Source organism: Bombyx mandarina, chromosome 04 (assembly GCF_030267445.1).
Source record: "Bombyx mandarina strain Sakado chromosome 04, ASM3026744v2".
Taxonomy (NCBI): Eukaryota; Metazoa; Arthropoda; class Insecta; order Lepidoptera; family Bombycidae; genus Bombyx; species Bombyx mandarina.
Genome location: NC_143211.1, coordinates 8,439,507 through 8,445,533, shown reverse-complemented (window position 1 = coordinate 8,445,533; position 6,027 = coordinate 8,439,507).

Sequence of the window (6,027 nt, the reverse complement as noted above, 5' to 3'; positions counted from 1 at the left end):
CATCAACAGATTCATCTCTGAATCACAAGTTTTTTTTTGCTTCCTAATGGGGTTTCGACGAATAGGCATGATGACAGTAGTCAAGTATCGCTAAAATATATAACTGATCTAATGAAACAGGATTCCTAGATTTTGAAAAATGTGTTTAGGTATATTAATGACGAGATTTATAATTTGTTTGTTTTTTTTTTTTATTGGCCTTGTAGGAAGACGAGCATACGGCCCACCTGATGGTGAGTGGTTACCGTCGCCCATGGACTTCAGCAATGCCAGGGGCAGAGCCAAGCCGCTGCCTACCGCTTAATACTCTCCACAAGCCTCGTTTGAAGAAGGACATGTCATAGCGCTCGGGAAACACCGTGGAGGGGCGCTCATTCCATAGCCGGATGGTACGTGACAAAAAAGATCTCTGGAAACGCACTGTGGATGATCGCAGTGGCTCCAGGTAGTATGGATGAACTCTACTCCGGTGGCGGGCGGTGCGATGGTAAAAACGAGATGCCGGTATCGTCTCGAACAATTCCTTTTGTTATTTGTTAAAATAAATCGACAAAATACAACAATCAGCCATGATAGCTGAAACCTTAAACACTAATCAGAGCGAATGACGTCACGTCTTAGTAAACGTCATCTTGTTTCGTTTGAGCTTACGCGCGATTACTGCAATTTTAACAAAAAAACTTATGCGGAATTTACACTCAGCTATCAGCACTCTAGCGCGCTGCCGTGGAGTGAATAGAGCGACCAGTCGACGGTGTATCGCGTCCCGACCCGGCAGGCTGGCTCTGGTCCAGCGGGGTATTCCGGGACACCAGCGGCACCGTCTGGGCGGCCCGACGGGCTGCCATACCGAGACGGCCGACGTTTTAGAGCCTTCGATTCGCCTCGAAGGCTCCGTCGGCTGGGCATCCTTGGGGTGAACCGCGCCGTCTGGTTGTAGTGTTGACCGCGGTAGCCCCCCTACCTCATCCGGGTTCTGACCTCGGAGGGGATCGGACGTCGGGTGTAAGAGTGCAGGGGAGTCGTTTAGTGGGTGGGCCCTAAAATCCTTGGGCCCGCGGTCTGCTCACAACACCATGCAGATCGTTGAGTCTCACATACCCCGCGCGCCCCTTATGCGCGGGGACCTCGTAGGAGGTTCCGCCCTCGGCCCGAAAAAAAGAAAGGTGATGGTTTGCTTATTAGATATAAAATAATTAATAATTGGGAATTTAATTGTTTTTATGATAAAACAATCACCAATAGTCGTCGAACAAACGATAATTGATCAAAATGAATTAATCTGAGCGATAAAAATAAAGATGTCTAGTAAGGGGGGCCCATTTAACGGTGATCATTTGTTTAATTAATTGTAAGTAAATAAAAGACGAACAAACATTTTTTACATTCGAGCATTAACGAACAAATGACGAACAAATAATTAAAAAAAAAAAAAATCCAAAAAAAAAAAAAGGGGAGCCAAATTTACAGAGCCGATTAGCGCATGTCTACATGCGTCAATAATGAGCGCACAGATTAGTAATGGGTAACTAGCAATGAAGTAGGAAACCTATGGAAATGAAACGTCAACCAAAATTTCGTGCCGCTGTGACGTCATCTGGCCACAAAACATGGCGGCTTTAGTGCTGTACAAAAGATTTCAATGTTATCAGGTTTTATCGATAAACGTTCTTGGCTCATTTTATTTTAAATATTGTTGAGTATTATTTATTTGTAGAATTTATACTTTAATGGGAAGTAAGTAGGTATATTGTTATGTGCAAATATGATATGATTTAGATGGGTGAAATCTAAGACAAGTTCGTCCTTCGAATTGGCCAAGTAAACGATATGATGATTTTTAAAAGTTGCTACACTGATTTTATAAAGTTGTCGTTTGTCGCAAAACATAAAGATATGGCGTAGTTCAAAGCCATCAGCCCATTTCTAGCATGCTAAATGTTATCGTATTTTGAGTACGTGTTTTTCTTAGACTATTACAATCTATTTTAATTGTTTTGCTGACTCTAAAGTCCGTAACATACTACCGCAGCGCACCCCAAGGAAGGTGCGCCGCACCATTTGAATCACTTTCGCTTGAGAGTGATTCAAATTTTAAACTTATCAAGGGACCGCGTGAAAAAAAAAACACCTACAGAACATTTATTCATTAATTATAAACGTCATTCCTTGTGACTTCCTCTCTAAAATCACTTAATTATTAAATATTTAACAAATTTACAATAGTGTTTTACTCACTGCGGAATAAAACTATTTTATTTAAATAGTTCCGAAGAGATTTTGTCGGTAGCCTTTTTCCCGAAATATCTAAACAGAATGTCTAAATATGTTTTGATGACATATTTTAAAGTGGTATTTATGATTAGTGTCATGATCAATAGATTCCGACCGAAAAATGGATTTTTCGGATGAGGGCTCCATAATGAATTTAAATACATATAGATAATAGTTTTAGGACATCGACTTTCTTGAGATCCTATAAAATACGTTTTAATTATTATTTTTGTATGTTTTAAGCATGATAAATTATGAAATTTTATATAATCAATCATATTAAATCGATATCATAGTCAATAAATAATGTATAACCCAAAACAGACGGCCGAACTGACGTGACAATGACATTTGGCGCGCTAAACATGGCGGATTTTCGGCCTCATTAGACGGAGACGGAGATATTTACGTATATTCATGTTTCATTTTATGTACGCACTGAAATACTGTTATATTGTTTTCCTGCGAGTTAAAGTGCTGAGTAAGAACGAGATAGATATATGTTTATGTATGTGCCTTCAAAATGGGTGCTATTTATATAAGCGATTGTACGTATAGAACAATATGTCGTGTCCCTACTATATAGGTCTATGGTAACTAGCACTGAAGTAGGAAACCTATGGAAATGAAACGTCAACGAAAAATTCGTGCCACTGTGACGTCATCTGGCCACAAAACATGGCGGTTTTAGTGCTGCCCAGAAGATTTTAATGTTAGTAGGTTTTATCGATAAACGTTCTTGGCTTATTTTATTTTAAATATTGTTGAGTATGAATGTATTTGTAGAATTTATACTTTAATAGAAATTAAGTATATTGTTATGTGCAAAGATGATGTTAGTGGGAAAAACTCTTTACAAATTTTCCACCACGGCGGTGCGCTGGTTCAATATTTTTGAAGGAAGTTTAGCGGGGGCGAGTATCGCTAAAGATGCACAAAAGAGGGGAAGGCCGAGGCTAGGCTATGAGGAGTAGACGTACCTGCCAACCCGTCGCTAGCTTCTTCCAGGCTGCAGAATTCGACGCCACTGCTGGACGACGCGTAATGGCGGCGACTTGACACGGCACTCTTCTAAATTATTGTCTATAAAACTTGTATATCACTCGCGCAACGACGAATATGGTCGTCAGTAAGAGTTTGTATAATAGAGAATTAATTGGAGTCCATGAAAATATTTATGTGAAGAAATAAGCGGCGTGTGCGTGTACAGCGCGTACGGTGCGGTCGGCGATAGTCTTCTTTTTTATTTTTTGACTTTTGCTTCTTATGTTTCTTTTTTATAAGTGGCCATGCGAGAGGTTTTATGTCTACTCTCATTAAAAAAGAACCAGATGTGATTTAGATATTATGTGAAATCTAAGACGAGTTCGTGCTTCAAATTTTCCAAGTAAACGATATGACGATTTTTAAAATTTGCTACACTGATTTTATAAAGTTGTCGTTGCCGCAAAACAAAAAGATATGGCATAGTACAGTGCCATCAGCCCATTTCTAGCATGCTGAATGTTATCGTATTTTGAGTACGTGTTTTTCTTAGACTATTACAATCTATTTTAATTGTTTTGCTGACTCTAAAGTCCGTAACACACTACCGCAGTGCACCTCAAGGAAGGTGCACCGCATCATTTAAATCACTCTCACTTGAGAGTGATTCAAATTTTAAACATAACAAGGGACCGCCTAATGAAAAAAAACACCTACAGAACATTTATTCGTTAATGAAATTACAAACGTCATTCCTTGTGACTTCCTCTCTAAAATCACTTAATTAATAAATATTTAACGAATTTACAATAGTGTTTTACTCACTGCGGAATAAAACTATTTTATTTAAATAGTTCCGAAGAGATTTTGTCGGTAGCCTTTTTCCCGAAATATCTCAACAGAATGTCTAAATATGTTTTGATGACATATTTTAAAGAGGTATTTATGATTAGTGTCATGATGAATAGATGCCGACCGAAAAATGGTGTCCGATATTTCGGATTCAAATATATTATTAAGTGTATAATCTATGTTTCGGATGAGGGCTCCATAATGAATTTAAATATATATAGATAATAGTTTTGGGGCATCGACCTTCTTGAGATCCTATAAAATATATTTTAATTATTATTTTTGTATGTTTTAAGCATGATAAAATTAGAAATTTTATATAAGCAATCATATTAAATCGATATCAAAGTCAATAAATAATGTACAACCCAGAACAGACGGCCGAACTGACGTGACAATGACATTTGGCGCGCTAAGCATGGCGGATTTTCGGCCTCATTAGACGGAGACGGAGACATTTACGTATATTCATGTTTCATTTTATGTACGCACTGAAATACTGTTATATTGTTTCCCTGCGAGTTAAAGTGCTGAGTAAGAACGAGATAGATATATGTTTATGTGTGTGCCTTCAAAATGGGTGCTATTTTTATAAGCAATTGTACGTATAGAACAATATGTCGTGTCCCTACTATATAGGTCTATGGCAATGAAGTAGGAAACCTATGGAAATGAAACGTCAACCAAAATTTCGTGCCACTGTGACGTCATCTGGCCACAAAACATGGCGGCTTTAGTGCTGTATAAAAGATTTCAATGTTATCAGGTTTTATCGATAAACGTTCTTGGCTCATTTTATTTTAAATATTGTTGAGTATTATTTATTTGTAGAATTTATACTTTAATGGGAAGTAAGTAGGTATATTGTTATGTGCAAATATGATATGATTTAGATGGGTGAAATCTAAGACAAGTTCGTCCTTCGAATTTGCCAAGTAAACTATGATGATTTTTAAAAGTTGCTACACTGATTTTATAAAGTTGTCGTTTGTCGCAAAACATAAAGATATGGCGTAGTTCAAAGCCATCAGCCCATTTCTAGTATGCTAAATGTTATCGTATTTTGAGTACGTGTTTTTCTTAGACTATAACAATCTATTTTAATTGTTTTGCTGACTCTAAAGTCCGTAACATACTACCGCAGCGCACCCCAAAGAAGGTGCGCCGCACCATTTGAATCACTTTCGCTTGAGAGTGATTCAAATTTTAAACTTATCAAGGGACCGCGTGAAAAAAAAAACACCTACAGAACATTTATTCATTAATTATAAACGTCATTCCTTGTGACTTCCTCTCTAAAATCACTTAATTATTAAATATTTAACAAATTTACAATAGTGTTTTACTCACTGCGGAATAAAACTATTTTATTTAAATAGTTCCGAAGAGATTTTGTCGGTAGCCTTTTTCCCGAAATATCTAAACAGAATGTCTAAATATGTTTTGATGACATATTTTAAAGTGGTATTTATGATTAGTGTCATGATCAATAGATTCCGACCGAAAAATGGATTTTTCGGATGAGGGCTCCATAATGAATTTAAATACATATAGATAATAGTTTTAGGGCATCGACTTTCTTGAGATCCTATAAAATACGTTTTAATTATTATTTTTGTATGTTTTAAGCATGATAAATTATGAAATTTTATATAATTAATCATATTAAATCGATATCAAAGTCAATAAATAATGTACAACCCAAAACAGACGGCCGAACTGACGTGACAATGACATTTGGCGCACTAAACATGGCGGATTTTCGGCCTCATTAGACGGAGACGGAGATATTTACGTATATTCATGTTTCATTTTATGTACGCACTGAAATACTGTTATATTGTTTTCCTGCGAGTTAAAGTGCTGAGTAAGAACGAGATAGATATATGTTTATGTATGTGCCTTCAAAATGGGTGC